The sequence below is a fragment of the Dromaius novaehollandiae genome, chromosome 3 (genome assembly GCF_036370855.1).
Source record: "Dromaius novaehollandiae isolate bDroNov1 chromosome 3, bDroNov1.hap1, whole genome shotgun sequence".
Classification (NCBI taxonomy): domain Eukaryota; kingdom Metazoa; phylum Chordata; class Aves; order Casuariiformes; family Dromaiidae; genus Dromaius; species Dromaius novaehollandiae.
The window spans coordinates 35387866-35413697 of NC_088100.1; the positions used below are offsets into that span (position 1 = coordinate 35387866).

Genomic DNA, 25832 nt, shown 5'->3' on the forward strand with positions numbered 1-25832 from the left:
AAATCATAAAAGGGGTGGACCAAAGCATAATGGGCCAAATTGTGATCTCACTTGTCTTGGCAAATACCCAGAGTAACTCTTCTGAGTTTAAAGAAGTTACTCAGGAGTTTCATCAGTCTAAATGAGGTTAAAATCTAATATACTGAATGCAAAAAAAGTAGCTTGGTTCATGATTTTCAAAAACATCATTCACAGCAAACATGGTCATTGTTTAAAAATGGCCCCTTAAGAGTACTTTGCAATATATAATTTTAAAACTATCTTACAATCATAGTAACTACACCTAGGTCTTCCCAAGAGGAGATATCCTGGAATACAGTTAGGACTTGAGTATTGTAGATCCTCTACTGTTTTGCCAAGCAGCAGGATAAGGTAGATGTTTTTAAATGACTTGGGAAAACCTTTTTCTTCACTAAATTTTAAAATATCATGAGATAATATTTACACATATATAAATTTTATTCTCCGTTTCAAGTAAGTGCTGCCACAGTAAATACAGTGAGCAGAAGGAACAAAATGAGTATCACCATCTCTTAGTGAAAGTACTCTCTGTGTTATACAATATTGTGTTGTATTGAGAAGTCCATGGGATTTTGCCACTGACTTGAATACAGCTTGTATTTCGCTCACAGCACTTGTAAAGGTACATCAAAAACACTCCTAATCACCAGCGAGCCTAATAAAGGTCGCAGCGCTGCTTGCAGACCTTGCCTCACTGGCATCTTTAAACCAAGAGGGCTACAGTAACGTCACAACCCTCTGCCCAGCGGGAGACCCTTTGGGCTCCGGTGTCCCTTTCCTGTTTTTCCCATGCCGGTTGTTGAGAGTTTTAATCACATGCACTAATTGCACCAGTGCACGACTTCAGGCTATGAGGTATGTCAAGGTCGCTGTTTAACTGAATAAGTGTAGATGGATTAAGTTTTGTTTGTTACCCTCGGTGGAATCACGTGAAGCCCTTGATTCTCTATAAATTTGTTTTGGAGAATTGAACTTAGTAGAAGAAAAGCTGAAGTTTTCACTGACAGATTGGCCAAGGGACTCTGACGACAGAAAGCTTTGATAAATTTTCCCAGTCTACAAGCCACAGTTCTCAGTTGCCTGCACTGACTGATGTGAATGAAAAAGCCAGAGAAAGTGAAGAGGTTTTGAAACTCTCCAGCACTAAGCCTGAGCAAATACAAACCCCGCTGTCATACCAGAGTTGATACCATGAAGGGCAAACCATTCTGGACAGACAGTCTGGGTGAGGCACTGGGAAAATCTTGTTGTTACATATGATGAGTCCGAATCAGACAGAAACTAAAGCTGATTTCTGGCAAGCACCTAATGCCCCACCAGCGTTGCTGAGAGGAGGCTTTGGGCTGCTTGCACATGTACCTACTTTCCATGGCATGGGAAGCAGGCATCACGCAACACCTTCCACTATTAAATATGTCCCATAGCCAACGGGCTGGGAGCAGGGCCAACGCGAGGCTGCTTCAGCTTCTCTGGTAGAGAGAGGGAGCCCTTTTATCCAGCTAGTGTTTCCTGCAGTCCCTTCATGCCTGGTTCTGCAGCGCATATTTGCATCATACGTGGCTATGTGTATGTATTCTGTAGCTTTATCTTATCCTATCATTGTCAAAAATAGTCTCTACAATTAGAGGTCCACTTCATTTATCATCAGAGCCCCAAGGCGGCCCCCCCCCGGCCCTGCCTGGCCACAGGCAGTCTTAAGACTGGAGGTCAGGAGGTTCCTGAAGGAAGCTATGGAGCTATGACACAAGAGACCAGGAAATACTAAATTCGATCAAATATCCTTTTCTCTATGGTCCTTGGAGTTTGTAGGATCAGTTGTTCCTGCATTTGCTTTTGCTTTGCAATGCTTCGTATCAATAGGGAATACCCTGCGGAATGAGTCCCAAGGAATCCCCTGAATTTTTCCATTGGAATTTCTTAAAGAAAAAATGTAATTGTAGTTGTAGCTTCCCAGTGAAATATTTTTCACACACTATATACTGTTCATAGGAAATTTCTCAGTATTGTCAAACAAACTTTCAGAAAGTCAGGCCCATTTCTTCAATGATTACTGTCACAGATCAAATCAACTTTATGCTGTGTTGGCTGAAGGTCTTAACCAAATCACAATTTTTGTTGACTCCCAGCTTTTGGTTAAGATCCTAAACCCTTTCATACTGCAATTTCAATCAACTACTTAGAGAAAAGCATTATTTCTAATAAAGATGGCCTTAAAAGATTTTAAAATCTTTACTCAATCTCCTAAATATTTGGCAGTGCATATCCTTGCAAGCTTGAAATTATTACTCTGTTTGCTGTGGCTTCTTTTATTATACTATTATACAAGACTGTTGTACTTTGTCATTTGTAGGACATTACCTCAGACTTATTCAGGTACAAAGAGGGACTTCTAGGATGATCAGGGGAGTAGAGAACCTTTCATATGAGAAGAGAGAATGAAGAGCTTGGCTTATTTAGCTTAGCAAAAGAAAGGCTGTTAAGGGATCTAGTTGCTGTCTATAAATATATCAGGGAGGCAAACATCAGGGAGAGGGAAGAGCCATTTAAACTAAATGACAATGTTGGCAAGGGAACCCATTGACACAGACTGGCCAGAATTACATTTATGCTAGAAACTAGAAAAAGGTTCTCACTTAGAGCAGAGAGATTTGGGAACAATTTTCCAGTTGGAGTAATTGCAGCAAAAATCCTACCTGCACTTAGAGTGGGACTTGATAAATTTAAGTAGGATTATATAATGTGATGCCCGCAGTATTAGAACAGATTTGATGACCCATGAGATCCTTTCCAGTCCTGCATTCATGTATAAAGCTATTGTAAATCATGCAGATTCTGTAACCTTCAGCTATGCAAACTTCAGAACAAGATATGCCAGTGTATTTTATATTCTTCAAGCTATTCTTTTTTAAAAAAGCAAATAGCTTGGTTTAGTAAGTGTATTTGTTCAGGGTAGTGGTAAAACTTCAATAATTTTATCTACTACAATGACAATAAATTCAACAGAACTCAAACATTTCACAAATAAATATCTTCTGTATTCAATTGGCCATCAGCGAAATTCCTAAGATTATTGATAATTAGTACTATTTGTCCTCTAGCACTGATTTAAGGTTTATTAGAAATTTCATGCAATATTTTATCCATGACATTAAAACCTTTGTAGCTGAGGTTGAACTGTTATTTCTGGTATTCTGCTCTAAGCTATAAATTAATTAAGGACAAGTACATTTTTGTGCTAATGCATTTTATGTTGGAGGATATCCAAAAGATATAGCCAAAGGAACAGAATTATGATTGTTTCTCATTTATTTTGGTTATAGCATGGGTTGTACATGTGAAAGACACTTTGTTAAAAAATAGAGCTGTCTGTTTCTGGAGAAACTTTATAGAACTTCAGTTTTTTCATGCTTAAAAGATAGTTTTGCTGAAGTAAATACATGTGAACTTCTACAAAGCACAGAACTTCTTGGTAAAAAAGTTTGGAAAAAAATCTACTTTCACCAAAAGTAGTAAATTTTTTGTAGAAAAATTCAGCATTTACAAAAAGTATTTTTCTAAATGTACACACACACACACACACACACACACACACACACACACACACACACACACACACACACACACACAGGTCCCAAGAAAAAGGGAACAAACTATGGCCATTCTGGAAACTATGCATATTTTTCTTTCATGCAGCTCCTATTTGAAATTTTGACAGGAATTAACAGCATGCTATCTTCATCCAAAGTGTATTAGCACAAAGAAGACAAATCTTATTTTTTTACTTTATAAAATGCCAAAACATTACTATAAGATCTAGTGTATCTTAATCTGGCTCATTCAGCTCCCACCTAATTAGGTGATTTCATAAATCAAATATCAGTTTTTCTGGTTTCATTATTATTACCAGTTTACTTTCTTAGCCAGTGAAGTTTAAAATCTCTCACCAGTTCCTTGTGAAAAAATGCTAATTTCAGCAGTTCAGATCCATCTTTAGATGCCCTGAAAGAAAGGATGCAATAAAATGGAAAAAATTCCTTCACTGTCATCAGTTAATGGATGGCTTAGGGACTTTTTAAATTTTCCCTTATCTTATTCATATAAAAATCCTTTTAAAGCACACTAAGCTTTCAGCTTTAATCACATATAGTGAAAAACAAAGATCCATTTACGTATGTGTTTGTGTACATACTTGTGTATGTATTTTTTATTTTAATTTTGCTGCCTTTCAGTTCTACCACATGTACTTTCACTCATGCATTATGACGAAGCATCCAACACTGACAAGGCAAAGATCATGAACTAATTTCGAAAGTGAGTCAATAAAGAAATGTTGGGGCCCTGACAGGTGTCTAAGTAAATCCTAATGAACCACATTATTTCATTCAGGTTTGTCTATCATACACGAGATGGCTTCACTAAGGAACCTCCAGCACTGTAGGTTTTAAGTCTCTGTTACGACTGGTGTAAGTATAGTAGCTCCTTCCTAAGGACAGGGTGGTGGAACTGCCTGAGGACCCTGCCAGCCTGTTTTCTGTGAACCTATGAATTATTAGGGGGAAGCAGTCTAGAGACAATCAGAAGGTTTATGGTGGTAGATCTAGATCTAGACTCTTAGGGAAGAATTTCATGTTCAGGTTTTTCCTTTATCAACTGTGAAAGACAAACCTGTTCTCAAGAATCTCAGAATTATCAGATCATTTCTGAGAGTCGTGGCCATCAACGAACATTTCCCTGCACCCTTGCTTGTCGACAGCTCAGGGAGCTGAGCCCTGCAGAGCTGACTCTGATCTCGTCTACGTCAGGAAAGGAAGCCAAGAAGGTGGGTAATTTCGACATCTTTCACATCAGTAGAGTTCCAGTAGAAAACTAGCCCATGTTCCTGGTGTGTCTTGGAAACTGCTTTCTTCAGCAGGTTTATGCGGGCTTTGAAGCAGTCTCTGAAGACAAACAAAACAAGGTGGTTTTTCAAAAACTGAATAGCAGATCCAGAGAACTCGTTGTCTGTGGATTCAAAAGTTTAGGTGGCTTTGAGGGAGGCATAAGTACTTGGAAGAAAGATTCATTTATGGTTGCTAGCCAGATAAAAACCATCAAGGTCAAGCAATCTCTTAAGCTGAAAATAGCTGGAAGCAGGCAGAGTGCTCAGAGGAAGTTTCATATATCCTTGTCCTGTTTTTGCTCTCCTGGACATCTGCTGTTGGCCACTGATTTGTGTGTTTGTTTGTTTTTCCAGGGTAGAGCACAAATGCAGCCCCCAGCTGCCACAAATTATGCTGTGGAGTTCCCTGCACTTGACTGAATTACAGGGGTCAGCACAGGCACAGTGCAAGCCTTGAACCTCACCTTGAAGAAATTAGTCAGTGCCTTGCTACTTAGTAAACTTTTCTCTTTTCAACTGATGGCATATGTCAGGATATGGAGCTAAAACCAAAGGACTTGATGCTCAGCTATTTTAAATTGCTATGGCTTGCCTGAGACCCTTGGAACAAGGCTAGTTTATCCCACTGTAATTCTGTCATGGAGAACATACCATTATCTTACCAGAGATGCTTTCACTGATGCCAGACATCTACTTTTAGAATGAAAACTATAGGTCACGATCTACAACAACACAAGCTAACTGTATCTTCAGCTGAGGGACACAGAAATCATAATATCTTCTGGCAGGTGCTCTGGAACTGGCTCATGGTAGTCTTAAATCACAAAAAATTATTGTCATTACTGGGCAATTGAAGTGAGAAAGCTGTTCTTGCAAAACAATATTTAACGGGCCTGAAAATAAGAACAGAGCAGCAGGGAAGTGCATAATGTTATCTCAAAAGCACTTGTAGCACCATTAAATTAAATCCAAAGACAACTCTTCCCACGGACAGATAGAAGGGTAGAGAATGCTGCTTGTCACTGCGTGTGCGAATGAGCCGCATACCGTGGCTCAGATGTCAAAGCACTCTCTTCAGTAATGCCTTTAAGCTTTCAGTAATGCCTTGAACACCTAAAATTAAAGGTGAAGAGTTTGCACAGCAAGAACATTAGTGTTACATATATTTAGGGATTTATATTTATTTATATAACAGCTGTTCCTCAACAACTTTCCAGCTGAATTAGTGCTGGAGCTGTTGTCAATTTTTAAACATTCTGTATCCACTTCTTTGCTAAACCAGAAAGACTAGTTTAAGCTTTTCAGAGCTACAATTTAGAAGTATATCCAATTGCTTCTTAACTGCAGACTAGTCTGATATCCGAAATCATTAGCAATGTTCACAGGGTATGTCATAGCTAAAATTCCATATAAACATATTTTTAAATTTATCTTCTTTCGCTTAGCCATTTTGCTCAAGATTCACTTTCTCATGGAAGAGTTGGGAAAATATAAATCACTCGAAGCTCTGTAAAGAATGCAGCCTTTGCTCTGCTTTATGTCAGATAATTTCATCAGCTCTTGAAGAAGGAACACTGGACCTCAAACAAGGGTGTTGGCAGATAAAAACTCGTTTGGTTTCCTTTAAAATTGTAATACATTAATTTAGACTTTTGAGGAAATGTGCATTGTACATGGGGCATTGGGGACTTCTGCGAAAGAAAGGGGGTGGTCTCTTCTATTGTGTGTTAGCCCTTCATGAAGGAGTTGCCTTCATGAAGGTTCTGCTCCACTGATGGAGGAAGCAATTCCCAGAGCATCACCTTCCACAGGAGACGAGGGCGAAGGGATTCAGCCGGCACCAAATCCTTGTGAGCTACTGCAAACCCTGTAGCTCTACTTCTGCTTGTAATGGCACAGAAAGCCCCCCAGAACTTCCTGTTCCCACTGTGTAACAGTTGTGTGCTAAAGCCAAGGGTACAATTTGGAGAGTTTTCTGAGTTTCTGGATGATTGCTTAGTTGTTTCCAGTTTAGCCTTTGATGCATCAAGGAATTCTTATTATTCTTCTCTGACAGAGCTGAGAGTTGCCTGTATGAGTTTTTTTATGCTACTCATTGAACTGCTGTTCAATAAAAGTCAGTCCTCCAAAAACACATACAGTTAAAATATGTTCTTTTGCTGGCACTTTTCCCCAATCACAGATTTCCTTTTGAAAAGGAGACAGAGAGTCCAGTCCTGTGAAATTCTGTGCACAGCTATGCCTGTAAGGTCTAAGCACTGTTTGTCCATGAGAAACTAAGAAGACCCTACAGAATGCTATTAGCTTTGACTCATCTGACCAAAGGATTATCTGCTATTCTCATTACTTACAATAGCTCAGGTAGAAACATGTCCCCAGGCTTTATTAAAATTGTCTCCATTTTTTTTAATTCATCTAGTGCAAGGAAAACAAGGATACAACAGACATTTAAAGCAGAACAGTAGAAAGCAAAGGTGCATTCAAAGGTGATACTAAAATAATGCTTAAAGGAATGAACTCAAAAAAATCAGTTTAAACATGTGTCATAAAAAATTTTCCAATGTTAGAATTTTCCAGTATTGGTAGTTCAAAATGTTCTTGGAAAGCAGTCACTCGATCTCTAATCTCAGAGAAGCCTGATTCAATACTAATAAAATATATCTTTATAGCACAGAGAGGATTTTATGTGATTGTTCAGATGATCCCAGATACCTGACATGTTTAGATGAGTATGACAGGAGGATTATATCTAAAGCAGTATGTTAAACAGTGCCAGGGCTTGGGCATAATTTTGGCACAGAGCAACTAGCGCTTTTCCTGGAATGGTTCAGGAATTAGGCCTGGCTAGGGACTATTCTCAACGGGAATTTGGACACAGCCAACCTGTTCAGAGGCTAAGCAAGTTTAATAATATAGATGTGACCAGGCAGTGACAATTGGTCTCAGGGTTAGAAAACAGGCACTTACATTGTCTAATCTCCTGATAATAGACATAGCCAAAGTGTCACCCATAAACTCCTAACTGTTTCTGTATGGCCATTACCACATTACTTTCAAACGAGGACAAAAGTGTGAGTAGTAGAAACGTGAATTCTTGCTCTACAAAAACCAGAGCAGACCTGCAAAGCCCTGATTCTTGAGAAGGGGCAAGCAAAGAAGAAGTGGTCAGAGGATGGCACAGTCAGATGGCAGGAATTCCCGAGGGGGAGCGCGGTGCAGAGAGGAGGAACAGTGAGCATGGCAAAAACAGGGGAACAGCAGCTGCCATAGCTGTTTTGACAAAAGTAAAATAGTCTGAGCGAATCACCTCAGGAGCCTGCGCTGTGGCCATATCTAATGGGAAGAGCTGAGAAGACAGCACAGCGAGGAAATGGGGTGCCACGCGGATGGGTGATGGTGGACTCTGAGTGGTTGCAGCTGTTAAAGCAGGCTCCGAGAAGAGCCCTGCCAGCGCTCATGGCTGGCGGGCCAGCCAAGGCGGTGCTGGGACCCCGAGAGAGTCCAGCTCAGGACCTGCTCGTGGTGGCGAATGCCAAACAGAGCCATGACAGAGTTCAGACCATAGAGAGGCATGAGCTGAGATAATTTTGATTCCAAATGAGTCAGCTGAAGATCCAAATGTATTACTAAGAAAGGCATGTTTACACTGGCAAAGTGTTGGTGTGATACTTGGTTATCCTCTGCCTTCCCGAAGACAGCATTTCCATCCCACAGCAAAGGCAGATGGCCTATACCTATAGACACAAATGTTTTATCTGATGGATTATTACTGTATCACTCCTTCCCACTCTCCCTCCTCAGCAGCAAGTGCAATCATGCTGGCCACACATTTTTTCACCCTGTGGCACAGGCTCTGCTGAAGAAGTATTGTTGAAAGAGAAGAAAAAAGATTTTTTCCCCTCAGTTTTTGTGCGGTTGTACTGTAGCATCAGATGAAGATGTAACGATGAGAAGAGTATTGCTGAGCCCTGTAACCCTGCGACGTAGGTGCTCTCTGTGAATGGCACATGTGGGAACCGGCTGGACAGGCGAGATGTGAGGGACTGTAACAGCATCAGGATAGGCGGCATATTCTGAGAATTGAGCTACAAATCTCTACCAGATGACCTTGGTGAAATATTTTCTTTCAAAGGCATTATTTTCACAGGAATGGCAAAAGGCAGCTCCTTGCCACAGAGCAGTCCCCCAGCTGAATTTCAAGTTAGCTCTGGAACATGGAGACATTAAAACTCTTCAGCAAAATGGTTATGGGATTGTTTTTAACATGTGCAAACAACAATTTTTCTCTCATCTAATTCTTGGAAATACTTAAAGCGTTCTAGCTGAAACCTCCAAAAAAAATTCAAACTCAGCCAGACATCCAGCCTGAACAACTGAAGTTTGGCAAAGCTGTAAGCAACTGGGTTTAATACAGTATTAGACTTTTTAATGAAAAGTGTCAGGCAAGCTTGTATAGAGGTCTTGTTATCAGCTTGCTCTGTATTATGTCTTCTCTTCTATGTCCTAGCTTAACATCATGCTTTGCATGTCAATTGTCATACCTGAATTTTGATATAGAGTTTAGTATCTGCTCACACTCATATTTCCAGTTTTCATGTATTGACAATTCACAGTTGATTAGCTATATTTTGCTAACAGGGTGACAAATCTGAGACTAACAGAAATCCTTCAAATGTCTCTCTTAACAGAGTTTCACATTATTTTCTAAACCAGGAAATTCTGTGTAAACCTCATGGAAGTATCTCAATGGATCATCCTGGCTTTTCAGTTATCTCATGGCTTTAAGGAAGGACTCACAAAGAAGATTAAAGAGAAAGCAACAGAAGCAGTTGACTAAGATCAACTGGTTCTCTTTCTGGAATTAAAAAAAATGAGTCTGAAAATGCATATCTGTCTTGACAAGAATGCTTACCAGCAAATCCACTCCCTCCATTCTGTGTTCAAAAAAACCATTTCTAAAGATGCTAAAAATAAAGACAGAGATTTTCCTAAGCATATTCATTTATCCATATATTTTTGTTTGCCTATGAAACATCAGAAGTAGTGTCTTTTCTTGCTGTCGCTGTCTTATTCTTACTGTATTTTACGGTCTCTTAGCATGTACAAGAAAAAGAATTTATTCATGATTGGTGAGTTGATATAGGCAACACATTTCTAAACATGCCCTAAGAAATTTCTAAATACTTCGTATAACAACTGTAGCCAAACTTCCTAAGTTTTTTCCTTTATTTGCTAGCCAAATGATCTATTATGGCAGTACTCCGAAAATGCATGAAAATAACCTAACATAAACTGCAGTTTATGTTTTTCTGCCTGTAATGCTCTACGACAGCATTTTTAAGATGTACTTATTTGACATTCAGCCAGCATTTTCTGCTATGTCCTTGGGAATTCTGACCTATTAACCTACAGCGAAGTTCTAATGCAAATGGCTGAAGGCTTGCTCTTTTTTCCATAAAGAAACTGTTTTAATTTTAGGGGGTTGCATAGAAGAAATGCTACTCTGAAGAGTTAGAAAACAATGATTCTGCTGAAATCCACCATGGCAGAATTGCAAAATTTTTGCCAACCTTGAGAAGCTTGCAGAAAGAGAAATGTTCCAAAAAGGAGATTTATAGTAAGATGAACCTAACATACAATAGTACATATCCTAGGTACTTTCTAAACTTTCAAAGGTTATGAAACCTAGTTCCTCACCGGATTCACAGTGGCTCAGGAAGCCGCAGTTTGTGGCTTTCTTAATAGTAATGTGACATTGTATTATTTATTTGTACTGGCAGATTTTTTTTCAGTGATGGTTTTGTGCTTGCTTCTTACCTCTATGGAGAGAAATGGGAATATGCGATTAATTCCAAAATTCCCCAGCACCCAAATAAATCCCTGTGCCTACAGAAAGACTGGGAGACCTGCACACTAGCTCTGAAGGCTCAGGGACGTGCTCTTTGCAACTCTCCCTGGTGTTATCGCTACACATCAGTCCTGCAGCCCAGGCATTGCCCCATGGGGATTCCCTTTGCAGGGGAACTGGATATAAAACAGTCTTATTAGAGCCTGTAGATGAAGTTACGCTGGGCAATTTCTTCTAGTAAACAGTTCATCCCACCTAAAAGCATGGTTTTGAGTACCCTGAAGGCAAATATAGGTCCAATTCAGTATATAGCTTCAGAGAAATGGAAAAGAAAATGGAACGTATAAACTGAAGAAATAGTCCCTTTCGCTATTTCTGATCCTTTTTTTTTCACACTAAAGTCACAAGAAGTCATAGGTATCTTCAGAGTGAGGCAGAAAAATGGTGGTTTCTCTGTCTTCTTTTTCCACATAGCCTAATTCCTTTCTAAAGCTAAGTAATGTTTAAATTTCTTACTATACAGAAAAGAACTGCTGTTCAAAGTGCCTGCCTGATGCAAAACAGGTATTTGAATACTAATGACTGAATTTTCCGTCACAGGGAATCACAGTTCTGTGACTTTATGTTTAGCTTTGAGTCTCCCCAAGTGTCAGCTCTTGCTCCAGTGAACATTTAAGTATTTCATATAAAGTAGAAAAATTTTATCTGGAGACAATGAAGCAGTCATCCCAGAATGGGCTGCATTTAGATTATTTTTCTGGCAGGTGGATGACTACGTTTTAAATCCCTGTCTTGAAGCAAGAAAGTATTCTAACCTTTTCCTTTCTGGTTTTGTTTTTGGTTTTGCATGGTTCCAGACTCGCTCTCATCTTCCTGTTTAGCTACAACAGACCTATAATAAAAGGATTGCCTGAGCAATGTCTTATTTCCACTTTTCTCTCTGGATCTTTCTCTTACTTGCTGACTGTTCCTCAAACCTATCCTCTCCCTTCTTCCGCTGCTCACTCTCGGACCTTCACAGGTTCAGGGGCAGAACTGGGAGCTCTGTATCAAATGCAGATGTTCTTGTTTTCTACCTGGGAGAAAACAGTGCTATATTTGTGAAAAGCTCTTTTTGTGTGTGAATCACTATGATATTACTGAGTGATTGATTATGACCTGAAAGCTTTTATGAACCAAGAAATCAGAGCATGTTTGCTAGGGAATTATGCATTAAGATGGATAACATACCATTTTTTTAGATTAGCCATGGTAACAAATATAGCTAATATTATGGTATCAACTGACCTACTACATAGCTACATACTTATTATTCTTTTTATTTGCAGATTCTGGCACATGTTTTCTTAGAGAGCACAAGGGGAGATGAAGTAAGGGAAAGAAGAGCTGCTGCTGTGTCACGAGCGATGTGATATGGCCCACATGTTCCTCCAACACGAGCTGGCTGCAGCCATACCCTCGCCCACCTCCCTCCCCCAGGCTGGAGCTGTGCCTGCCCCAGGGGCCATGAAAGTCTTTGGCACTTTTATCATGTGCACACCAGGGTGTTCACCCTCGGCTAGCAGGCTCCTGTCTCCTTTGGTATTTCATGCAAAGGCTACTCTTCACTGCAGTCCTCTACGGAGTCCAAAACTCATCGTTCTGTAGAGTACCTGTTACTTTTATTCCCCTGTCTGCTTCTCATTGACTTTACTCAGGTTCTCTAGCCTTGATGACTTGCTCCCTGACACTACTTTTTAGTACCACCAGATATATGTGCTCCATCACAAGTGACCAGTATGCATAACTGCATAGTTTTCAAAGGGAAAGAGGAGTTGTCCTTGGTGCAGGTGAAGCCATGAGGAAGCCAACATTTTCAGACTAAGTAAAGGAGCCTTGAGATAGGGTTGATGTTGGGGTGGACTGAAATGTTATCTGTCAGCTGTAGCTGTCAGCAAAAATATTAAAGAAACAGCAGCTGCATCATGCCACTAGCAGGGGAGTGGAGCAATCATATCTCCAAAATAGATTTTAGAGTCAGACAGTTTTCTTCTAATGAACCCCATTAATAGTCATGGACTGTTTATTTTCAAACCTACTTTAAGCCAGATGATAATGCTACTGCTTTTAAAATGTTTGAAACATAAACGCTTGAAATAATACAAATAAAAATAACTATTTATAACAGGACTTACAAAAAGGTATGTTACTACTCCTCTATAATGTAATTTTTCCTATTAATTATTCTCAGCTTCTGTAGCCTAAATTTGTCCTCATCATTTTTAATATATAAGTGCTGATATGACAATAAAAAATGGTAACCATGTTTCTCAGTTGGAAGAAAAAAAATTAGCTTTTTTTAGCTTCTGTAACATTTAATCTTCCTTTTCAGAACACTTAATTAATAGGATACTAAGATATCCTGAAAATTTTTATTAAAGAATAACATCTTACTGTCTTTTTGGGTTGTCGTTAAAGAAAATAATAAGCTGCTGTCTCTTCTGGATCTTGAATTCCAAGATAAATGTAATAAAGCTTGTGGCAGGGTCTTATTGTTTACTGCTTGGAAAATCTTATGCAACAGCATAACGCTGTTCTGATTTTTGAGCTGCTGCTAATGAAGTACAACCAGACAGCGTACATTGCCATGAGTCAGGAAATCTGGATGTTCCTGGACAGAGGCCAAGGGAGCTTAGACACATCAGGGATGTGATGTATATGTAACCTCTGGAGGGGATACACTCAGTTGTTTTCAAGCATCTCAAGCTGCCTGATTCAAGAAGCAACCAAATGACCATGCTGAAATGAAGTTAATAGCTGCCCACCTCTCAGATTCCCTTGCTTTTACACCAGCAAAAAAGAAGGAAGTAGGCTGTCCAGGAGAGCTTGGAGATTAGATATTAGGTTCAGCCTTGAGACGGCAAATTCAAAACCCGGAAGGTTTAACTCCATTCTCTCACTGTAAGCAAAAAGTCCCCAAACAAACAAAAAAGCAATCTCCTCCTGCCCATACCCTGCAATTTGCTGTGAGACTTCAAACGAACCTTTAAAAGTCATGGTCTGTAAAAGAATGATAAAGACTTTCATTTTTTTGTAAGAGCATGGGTGCTACTATTGTACATGTGTGGAGATTCTCCATTTGCCACAATGCCAAATGCTGATCTCTTTGCAGCCACCCTGATAAAATGCCACTACACTTCAGCACAGCCCTAAGGTGTGTACAACATCCTAGCATTTTTAGATCCTTTAAAATGTCATTACTATGGGCCCTGTTTTCTGAGGGAAAGCAACTGGTTTCTTAAAGCTAGCTGTGGATCACCCATCTGAAGGGGTGCTGCTGGCTTCTTCTCCTTTCCACTCCCCTCTCTTGCAGCTAAATGTAACGGACCCAGGAGACCTTCATTTCTCACTCTTCTCCTACCCTTTCTTGGTAGCTGCATTTTCCTTATCTTCCCACAAGCCTTCCCCACACCTCCTCTGGAGGCAGGATTGTCGTTTTCTCTACTGCTCAGGGAAGTGCAGTATGTGCTCTGCCGTTTACTCCCTGGCCACCTTGTCCTTTCAGATACTGTGGTGGCCTTTCAGACTGCTGCATTTTGCGACTTCTGTTTTCATGGGGGAAGGCCTCACAATGAAGAACTGACCTCTTTTTGATGAAACCCAAGGAAGGTAATGTGTCCCCTAATCCTTTACCCCTTGGGAAGGCTCTCAAGCAAACTAAGCAATAATTTCCAGATCTCCTACCTTGACCTGGACTGGCTTCAGGCCCACCTTTGCAGTTGCTGCTGCCACCGAACTGAGGCAGGGCACAACGGGGCAGCCCAGATCTGCCTGCTGCTGCATTTTGGCAGCTGTGCTGGCAGCACCCGGGCCCAGCGGGTCTGTGCTGTGGCACGGGTGTCAACACCGCGCTCTTTCCTGCCCTTAGGCTTGTCGGCTCTTCTAACGGTGCTGCCAACCATGCATGTTTGAAATTTTGACTTAAGCCTCCAAAATCATGGGGTTCAGGAGACTTTAAAAGCAATAGTCAGAGAGTCTTTTTAGTTGCCTTCTGGGGCCAGAACATTTAGAGCTCACAGGTTTGGAGCCATGAGGACTCCACTCTTCTTTTTTTTTTAATTAACGCTGAGAGCCATGGGTAATGGCAACCTAATTCCTAAAGCAAGTTTTTATCAAAAATGCCAACTACCGAAAGAGCCATCTGAGCTTCTAACATTGCTTTAGCCAGCTGGGCAGAGCTCGAGGCCCAAGCTATGTATTGCACCCTCCCACCAGGCCAGTGGGAGCCAGGCAGAACTGAAGGGTGTTGCTGTTTCCCAGGAGCTCTTTCTTCTCCCAGCCCAGACATGGGGATCGCATGAATTACAACTGAACCCTAGGGAATGTTTGTTTTTTTTTTTTTCTGAAAACTTCTTAGTATTGACACCAGTACGGTTTCTGTTTTGGTATGTTTATGTTCTTGCAGCTTCCTGGACACATCTCTGGTCCTCCTCTTTCCTTTTCTACTGCACTCCACCAGGATGGCTAATTTCCTGCTACCCGCATCTCAGGGCAGAGTCATGCTTCATTCTGGTGAGCTTCTGTAAAGATACATATTCTTGTCCCTCAGATAAATTCAGCTTCTGTTCCTTCTTTTCCTTGTGGAATCTGGTTTCCAAGGAGGGCTATTTAAATCTCCTTATCCTAAATTACTTGCATGATGTTTAATATTGCGACATCTCAGAGCATCAGAGTCATTACTATATTTACATTTGTAACATCCCAGGTGTTATTAAAAGTGTAAGAGTAAATAACTTGCTAAGAGTCATACAAAGAGTTACTGATTTAACAGCTGTCCATTTAACCAGCTTTCCTCTCCCCCAGTATGATACCTAACATCTGGCATTTTAAGGTAAGATTATTTGAAGGGAATAAACAACACAATTCAAACATGGTATGAATATTATAGGGAGAGAATCTGAATTTAGAAAAGTGGTTCTTATTAATAAGCAATCAATCAGATATGCTGTCTTTCTTACGGTCTATTAAATTCAGTGTGATTTAGTCTTTGTTTATACAGGAGGAGGAGGTATCTAAATTAACTTTCCTTGTGTGCATTTATGCCTGCCACTGACACTATTTTTAGGTACTTAGTGCTTCTTTGAAAGGATTTTGTTGAGTTGACAGCAGTAGCTTGCAGAATTGTTGTTCCTGCTCTACTTATTTCTTAACAAGCTGTTAAAATTGTTGTGTTATGTTCAGGCTAGTTATTGAACATTTACATAGGTTATTTGGTTTATTTCTGACACTTTCCTGTGTTTTCTTCACGCTGTTTGAGCTAAGGGGAAGCTCAGTATCATGTCCATAGCTAACATTTCATATTTTTCTAGCACTCCATTAGTTCTCAGAGAACTGTGGTGATGCAGGTTGTGTGGCTCTTAGAGACACCGAGCAGAAACTAGAAACTCGCTATCAGGAATTTGTTTTCTTGGAGCCAGGCAACTTTTTCCCCATCACACAGAGGGCTCTCACTGGAACACGAGACTGAGCAGGTCCTCCTGGGCCCACAACTACCAAGACAATTTTGTATGTCCACTTATAAATGGATGGATGGGTCTTAAAGCTGCTTACATTGCTCTTTCCATCTTTCTAATAAAAAGCTGTTCCAAAATAAACTGACTTCTCTGATTTGAAATTAATACACAGCCTAACTGTATTCATGGCCAATTTATACCCACTTATTCAAAGGCCAAATACATATCCTTAAGCTGTTCCTCCCCTTCTCCGACCACCCTCAGCACACAGACAATAGTCATAATCATTCTGTTAGTTACAGTATCTGGTTTTAGGAACATTACTCTCTGATTCACCTAGAAAGAAAAAAGAGTATCTGTTTTCAAAGGTTATGCTTAATAGCTGAGAGAAATCCTATGTTAATAGGACTGGTCAACAGTTTGGTAAACATCCTCTGCTGGTTCTTTCGACCAATAGCCTTCCTATTTCCTACACAGAAAGACTGACTGCCACATCCTTTTGAGTGCCACAAGATGCTCTTTGCTTTCTTTATTCTGCAGTAGCCATTCCCAGGTAAATTTAGATGCTTCCACAACAAAGGGCTTTTTTAACCAAAAAAAAAAAGAGCCTAAGTTCTTCTCAGGTTACCCAGAACTCCATCTGGGAATCCTGCTTGCCATATGTGAACCATCTTCTGTTCCTGATTAGGATACAATTGGAAAGAGATGTTTGGTAAGAAAAGTGAACTCAGCAGCAGAGGCAAACTTCAGGGTTTCCTCCCTCTTCAGCAGCAGCTCTGTTTTCCTTCCTTATTCACTTATTATTTACCATCTCTACTCTAGCCTTTCAATTTTTTGGACTGCCTGGAAAGATAAAGATAGAATATTCTTAACATTTCTTCAGGATTCTTTTGCAGAAAGATGGCATCTTAATGGCATCAGAATCCTAAATGTTTGGCTTTCCACCAGAATAGGAGATGGATGAAGAATAAGATGTAGTGCATTCTAAAAGCTCAAGTAAACTAGGATAGAAAATTATATCCAGAATTTTTAGTTCTTATTGCGCTTATTTTAGAATATAACACAGCAAACATAATAAAACCAAACAAAAATGTTACACATTGCTTCTTTTCCTACCTTGAAAGTGCTGACCCAAGGCCTGTAATCTATGTTGCTTTCCACTCTCATCCAGAGTACAGATTTCAATATACTGATAATAATCACTGCCTAAATATTTCTCAGTCAGCTATGTTCAAAACATGGCAATCCAGATAAGACGTAAGACCTGAAATTAACTAAGATAACTGAAAATAATCAAGGCCTGAGCAACCTGATCGAAGTTTGAAGTTAGTTAGTCCCACCTAAATTCTGCTTCTCTGATTCCATAAGCAGCGCCTAGATAAGACTGTCTTGTAGGACATGCTACTGTGACTCTGCCTCTTACTATTTGCAATGTGATACCTTCTCTGACTTAGGTCCTAGTTTCTGGCTTCTGCTGCTTGAAGTGGCAGCGGTTCCCATAGCCAGCTGCCTCAAAACACTCAGTGCCTCCAGCACTAAGGAGCTCTGTTGCCATGTGTGCCCCTCTGTGCAGAAGGGACATCTTGTTCTGCCCTGTGCCTGACGTCTAGCATGGCATTGTTCCCTTCCTCCTGCCTCCTGTCCAGCGTTAAATATAGGAATGTTTACTTTTCTTTAAAGAATTTTACCAGAGCTGGGGATTGAAAATCCCTATCTACTGAAATACAATTTAAGTTCCTTTTTATTACAGGAGTCCCTGTAGAAGAATAAAAGGAGAAGTAAGATACTACAGAAGAACTACTGTGACCTTTACCTTAAAAGTTAGATCCAAGCATTATTGTGATTATAGATGGCTGGCCAAGTGAGATTTTGGAGATAATTATAGATCACAGAAACAGGATTTGAATAGCCTTAACGTGATAAACCTGTGACTAAAATCTGTGTGTTTTGATCAGTGCAACCTTGAACCAGCCATAGTTAAGCATATGTGCTTTGCCACCCTTTCATTTGTGTCCTTGCCTATGACTTTTAAAGGCATATTTCTTCAACAAGCTAAATCTTACTTCAAAAATAAGAATGTCCTTTGAATCACATAACTAGATAGCATGGAGTTTTAGGAATATCCCATCTACTGTGTTCAGAAATTTGAACTGGAGGATAAATTGCCTGTGTTTTTCTTTAGTGTTTACTTGTTGTCACAGTAACTGCAATTTTCCCAATAAATGGAAATTGCATCGTTTCCTTAGGTATTCAGGTTATTACACTGAAATAGCATCATGAACTCACCACCACTTCTCCCTTCCTGTTGTCAGGCTACATGTCATTTAGTTACAAGAACAGGCTCTAAAACAGGTTAGTTTAGATATGTGTGCATTAGAAAGCTGAAGCATGTCTGCTTAGCCCCGTTACAGCCTATGACTCATGCCTGTGTGGGAAAGACCTTATTTTCACAGAGATCTCTTAGATAAACAAGGCAAGTTGGCAGCAATTCGATTACACTGATGTTAGCAGTCTACTGCTTTCGGTTGCATTCATTTGGTTTATATTTTCTGAAAAATGCGATCAGTCCGATAAACTATAATGAAAATTCGTGTACCAAGGATACATCTTTCATATTCAACTACACTTTTTTTTTTAAAGGAGCAGCCTTAAAAACTTTCTGAAAGTTCCTTTTCTGTCACTACAGTAGAATCTACGTTTTTGCTGGGGGGTTTTTGAGTTTGTTAGTGAAGCTGTAACTCTTGCTAACCACATCCATAACACATTGGTGAGACACCCCCCTCCCTTTAAGCCTACAAGCCTCAGATAGAAAATGGATTTAGCTTCCAAAATATTGCTTTTACAGATGCACTGGAACAAACCCTTGAACAGTATAAATCACAAACATTATACACTTTGACACCATTTCCCTGAAAAGGAAAGGCAAAGAAAGTGATCCTTACTGTATTAAAGAGCTGTTAAAGGATATAAATCAGGCTCAAATAGTCATTGGAAATTCATTGAGGTTTTCGCTCTTGTTCTGAAACACCTCTGGTTAATATCTGAATGAGTCTGGTCAAATCACAAATTATTAAGATTTTAAGTACTTTTTATCAGCTTTGAAATGAAACTCATTTGGACAATCTACAGCAATCTCTTAAATTCACACACCCCTTTGCTTGTGTCAGCTAACAGCATCGAGACGGGTTGCCCATTTAAGGGAAAAAGTACAAGCTCCAGCCTATTTCCCTGTACTTCGTATGTATTTGTCCCACTGCTTCAGCAATGCATTCTGTAATGCCAGAAAGCATTTCTTTTCTTACAAAAGGCAGGCACATGTGCAGACACATATGCGCACATTTGTGATTAACTTTTAGCTTTGATAGAGCTGCAAAATTAAGAAATTGGGTGTCAGAATTGTTAATTTTCCTTTCTGTTCTATAATACCACATATAGCAATTTTCTATTAACTGGGAGAAATAAATAATAACATTTCCTTGCCTCAGAACACTGCTTTCTAAGCAGACAAGGATAAATCAAATATTTCAATGGCAGTGGGACTATAAAATATAAATCTAAAATATCATGTAGTTTTGCTTTCAGGATATATGCTCTTAACGATAAGAACTGTGTCTCTCTCCGTATTTAAGTGTATAAACCACTTTGGTGGTGACCACAGCTATGTAATCTTACATATCATCCTCATATCTTGTCTGTATTTGTATGTTTTACTTCCAGAAGGATTTAGACATATAGCGCAACTGAAGCAAAAAGAGAATGAGAGCGCAAAACCATCCTCAATTAAACAAAAAATACTGTCCCAGTTCAGCGAGACTTTGTGTCTGCATTGATGTTAGTACTTGTTTTGCTAAGATGGTAAGACTAAAAAGTAACATGGAAAGTGGAGATTTTCTGCAGAAACTGGAGGAGTGGGTGAAAAATCCAAAAAATTTAAACTCTAATCAAGTGTCCAGAAAGGCAAATTTTACAAACACATTAGGTGACATGCAATCTTCAACACGGTTAGAGACTCCCATTGCCATTCCCAAAGAGGAAATGGATACAATTGTTCCTGCCCGCTGGACATAAGTAGCTCAAAGAGTAACTACAAGACTGTGTTATAAATACTTTATTTTCTAGTATGACTAACTTGGTACAAATACCAGCTACTGAATGAGAAAAGAGAGGCTAAGAAATATTAACTCTTCACTAAATAATTGTTTCCCCAGTTATCCAATATCCTCCAAAATTAGGAAAAAACTATATTCCCAAAATAATTCTGCTTTGTCTTGCCAGTTTTACATGACAAGTGGACTCTGAAATTTGCTGATATTATATGTAAAAGCGGGAAGAAACTTGCAGTAGAAAACGCTGAGAGAAATAAAAGGGGAGAAGGCTCAAAACCAGAAAGAACCAGAATAGGATGCTAAAGCTGAAAAGTCTAGGCGTTTGTGCTTCTTGTAAAGAAATGTTTAAATTTTTCTACGTAACAGATAACCTAATTACCTTATCACATAAACCATTTTCTCTTTTTACTTTTCATTTCTTTTCTCATGTTTTAGATACTAAATATTTTTGGTAAAATAGGAAATATGAATAGATGAGGCAAAATTCCCTCTCCTTTGTGTTGTTGTTTCATCTGGCTTCTTCGCATACACTATAGCTCTATTTCTCTGAATGGCTTTTTGGATTTGTGAAAGAAAAAAATCTCTGCTCCCAAATTCAATTTATATTTTAAATTAGTATGGAAAATTGCAACAACAGACCATATGAAACGAGGAGAAGAAAGAGGAAATTAGAGAAAAAGTAAAACATCTCTTAGGGAAAAGAGTTACTTGGACAGGACTTTAGATTATCAATTTTGTTAAATGTTCTTGAGGGGACTCAAAAGAAAACTCACTTTGAATTCAGTGGCATAATCTTGGCCTTTGACTCAGCAAAGCTCTGAGGCACATTCTTAATTTATGCCTGGGGGCACATCGACCAAGTTAGATGAGATCACCAAAAGCCTTAAACAAAGCATGTGTTAGATTCTGTGCCAACAGAAAGATCACTTTATTGATACACCTATATCAACAAAAGCATTTATTATGGAACTGTGACTTGGAGGAACAAAACAGGACATACTGCTAAAAGTGGAGATTTTCTGAAAGAACAGTGCTTATTTTACAGCCCGCTGCCAGGAAGCACAGGTATATCTTCAGGAGTCCTACCTCAGTCAACAGAGCTCTGTTAGCAGCAAACACTAGTCTTGACATGACAGCAGTCTTGGGTTCTACAGTGATAGGCACTATAGAAAACTCATACATCACTAGATCATTTTCAAGTCTAACAAAGCCTTTAATGCGGATGATGGACCAGTTAATAGTTGAGCTGAGGTTAATAGCCTATCAGATATAAGCAGGAGGAGCATGGATAAATCGCAGTGGATGTAGGCTGAGATAGAATTGAAGTGAGTTTGAAGATGAATTTCAAGTCTTTGAATTCTGTTTTTAAAAAGAATCAGAGTCTCCATAAAGAGAGTGAAAGACTGAGGTGATGACAAAATACTCAGTTAAGATGATGACTTTAGCTGTGGCGAGGTTGGCAAAAAGAGGCCATAAATTATAACATTGCTGTAATGAAGGTGAAAGAACTGAACCACAAGCAGAGTTTGGAAGTTGATTCAGAGTGGGAGGAATATACAGTCTTTAGCACCATGAAAGGTACGATCCATTTTCCAAGGCTATTGGAATAAAAACAAAATCAAAGTAATATATAATAGAGAAAATAAATGGGTATGTGATATGTACTTGTCTTCCAAGAAAATCTCTGTGAAAGAGAATATCGCCAAAACCTAAATTACTTTTTGATTTGATATAAAATTGAACTTAGTTTCACTGTAATCATTAGTAGAATTGGCTATTATTCAAAAATGAAACCATCTGTTGAATAGCCACATTACATATTCCACAGTTTTGACTGGAAAATCTCACAGCCTCTTTGTGGACACCTGTTGAGAAGAGTAATTTTAGCCTGCTTCCCCATTTTGAAATGGAAAGGAAGACACATGTATTTAAAACCACAACTCCATGTGTTAAAATTGGAAGTTGCTTTTACAACTAATCTATAGTCCTGTCCAAAGGCAAAACTTGCCTTTTGCTTTTAAAAACTTTGGTATATGTAGATTGTGCAAGAAAACTAAAATTATAAAACCATACATTTTGCTGAGCAACAGCTAAAAACAGAAAGCAACCAGTAATTAGCATAAAATTTCCCCATTTTATATGGATTCTGTCTTCCATTTATAATGATATATTTCTCCACAATTTTAATTATTTGCCAATTAATTCAGTGAAAATAAAAACGTTATTTTCACTCTAATGCCCAAATAACAAACACTGTACAAATCATACTGTCTCAGTTCTAGTTCTTATTCTACAGCTTTCTTTGGAAAAAATAACTTTCTCAAGAAATGTCTATATTAAAGAAATGTCTATGTTAATAGTATCAAAGTTTCCATTTGGGATTTAGATGTAAGATACTGTAGTGCTATAGTGAGTCCACAGTAATGATTATCATATTAAATCATACCCACCAAAAAGCATTCCTATTAAGTGCTTAAGTAAGTAGTGCGCCCCTTGCTATGAAAGAAAATGTAAACTACATTATTTTGGCTTTTAAGAATTTTTCCCCATGCTAATACTTCCTTTCTTTTGTTGTTTCATGGGCAGCTACATTCTCAGCCACCAACAAGACAAAGTTGTGTCACTGGTAAGATGTCATACTCATGAGATTTATATAGTATGTAGGGATGAACCTAGAATTACCTAGCTACAGCAAGACACTCTCATCTTCCTGAGGCAGTCCCTTAGTCCACAGCCTGTGTCAAACAGCGTAGAGCACTCAGCCAGTCCATTCCTTCTTTAGGGCAAATATTTTTCATCTGAGACCACTCTACATAAATCCCTGACTAGGGTTTTTGCACGGGTTACATGCATTCTTTACATCTTTGCCTTCATAACTGAATTCATATTATATATGAATTCATAATCAGTGTTTCTTTTAAAACTTTATGGATACTAAATTTCTTTTGCATGGATAAAATGGCTTTAAAAGACTGGGGGAAATTATGTTCATTCTTTAATTGACCAAACAGGTTTTGTCACTTTAGACATAAACAAATCATGCTAAGCAATTCCTCCCTTAAATTACGTGACCATTATGTGACCATAGGATATGCATTTCATACAGATAAACAGCCTTCTATTGTGCTGCCGGAATAAAAGATCCGAGAACTGGTTTCTCATTTATTTTCCTAAAAGAAACAGTCGCTTTACAAACAACGAGCTGGCAGCTCAAGCACACTGGGGTGTAATAAACATAAGGTCACTCTTTAGGAAGATTGTGTTATAAAATGAATCAATCAAACAGAGATTAATGCTCTCTCTCTATAAATAAGTACAAGAGGAAGAACCAAGACCTGCTGTCACAAGGGTAGTACAAAATGTACCAGGTGTGTCTGTGCATTTAATGTTATTCAGAAAAGAAAAATACAAATGCGCTGGGTCACAAAGTGTTCAGTTAATGCAGTTACTGAATGGCTATTTCCTCTTACCACACAGGCTGTTACTGTCTTTTAATAAGCTACTAAACTATCACTGGTAAGGGATGGTATGTATTTTATTCTTAAATCTTAGTTCGTCTTCTGTCAGCATGTGAGCAGAAAAAACAAGATATATGTCAAAATCTATACTTTTTTTATATTATTACTAGCTACTTGAGTACTCTTTGTTCTAAAAACTACAAAAATTATCTGAGCAATTTTTTCTGTGATGAAAGAGCAAAACAAAACACCCAAACCTTTTATCCCAACTTTTCTCTACTGAAGTTTTCGACTCATGCAGAATATTGTTCAGAGAAGGAAACAGCAATCATTAGAAAAGAAAATCACTTCTCTTAAAAAGAATGCATTAAGAATAGTTAGCTCAATCTTACCTGTGAGCAAGAGGAACCTAGGAATATATCCTTTACACCTCAAGATAGCAGGAGCTTGTCCCACAGTACTACCACAGTAGTAGCCTGATCCAGCCCAGGAGAACACAAAGAGAGAAACTTTCTCCACTTTTCTAGGTCCACCAGCAGCTGAAGTGGTGAAGGCAACAGGGTAGAGAACAGAAGACCGTAGCCGCTTCTCACAGAAATCCCAGGCAGGAGAAGCAGGGGGTATACTCTGTCTATGTCTCACCCAGACTTTTGTTTAAAAGTTTTTTCAACTGTTGCTAGGTGGTGTTAGGCTTTGGCAGTTTAGTTCTCAGATTGTATTTCCCCTCTTCTGGTCTCTTCACACAGTGTTACAGCAATGACTTTGTTGAGCTCAGCTCGCTTGTGCTATATTTAACCAGTGTTCTCAGCAAGTCAAGCCTGTCAACAGCTGAGAAGTTTGGAGCAGGCTTTACTGAGTTCCTCAGCTGCTGAATTATCAGTGGATGTAGCACTGCACAGCCCAGCTACTACACTCACAAAGATTGCGGAGAAACTGTCAAATCCTTTTAAGGCTTCCAGTGACTTCATGGGAGTAATTACTATTTAAAGCACTAAATACAAGTTGTGCATTTAGGCATATATTTTAGACTGCTAGAGAAAGAATACCTGTGTTCACAGCAGATGGGTTCAATTATTTATACAGTGAGGATTTTCCTAGGACATGTAGGAAGTTTATAATTTGAAAGGTATGCACTTCACTTGAGGAAAAAGTACATGTGGGGAGAACTTTTCGTAGCATATTTTTTACACAGTTTAAATATATTAAGATGACACAGAGAAATTAATGAAAGGCTTAGGTTGGAAAGCTTTCAGTGTGATATTTATTCCAAAGACAACCAGGTTCTTCCAGACCAAGAGCTTCCTACAGTAATTCCTGCTCTGTCTCTAACTCCTGCTGGAGAAGAAAAGGAAAGCCACACAAAAAAAACAATTAGCTTGACATGCAGCAGGCAAGAAGGAGTTTTAGGGACACATCACTCTAGAGTTGTATACATTTTATTGTATCCCTGCTTGCTTCTGGATCTAATTACTGATTTTAGTTCTAAGCAGTAGGTCTCTTAATCACGGGAACAGCAATAATATCACGCAGCTTTTCAGCCTACAAACTACCATGATATCAAGGTTCTCCAAAGACTTTGCAGATGTCAGACTGCAGAGAAAAGCTATACTAACTCGTTTGAGAACAGTCCCTGGAAATGTCTCTCGCAAGGAAAATTCCTCACCTCAACTCTCTTCGGATTGGAGCTATGCTTCAGAGAGATATACAAAATGGACATCTTTCGGAAAGCTTATCCCTAGTGACAATTTGCCATCCTCATCTGGCGGTAGATGAGGAGGAAGGGAGGAAGAAGAAAGGGAATAAACAAGTAGAAAGACACTAGACAATTTGTTCATTGATCTTTGTCCATGAAGGCAAGTACTCCTTTCTGAGCAAAAGCAAGAGATTCAAGCAAATCATAACAATACCCATGATGATGGGTCACTGTGCAGATTGTACGATGGGTAGCAAAAAGGTGTCGTGCTCTTTGTGGTGATTCCAACATGTAGGAACCTAATGTCAAGTAATTGATATTCTGACATCACACTG

General features: G+C 39.0%; 1 protein-coding gene across 5 annotated transcripts in view; it reads right to left on the bottom strand.

Moving 5' to 3' along the window:
* The window catches only part of FILIP1 (filamin A interacting protein 1), a 110073-nt gene extending 85390 nt beyond the window's left edge, over positions 1-24683 (bottom strand). For 3 of the 5 annotated variants that reach the window (XM_026102277.2, XM_026102276.2, XM_064508683.1), the window contains exon 1: positions 24197-24682. The gene's annotated coding sequence lies outside the window, so the exon portion shown is untranslated. Of the gene's footprint in view, positions 1-24196 lie in introns of all 5 variants that reach the window. The other 2 variants (XM_026102275.2, XM_064508682.1) reach the window with 1 other exon arrangement.
* Positions 24684-25832: the final 1149 nt, after the last annotated feature.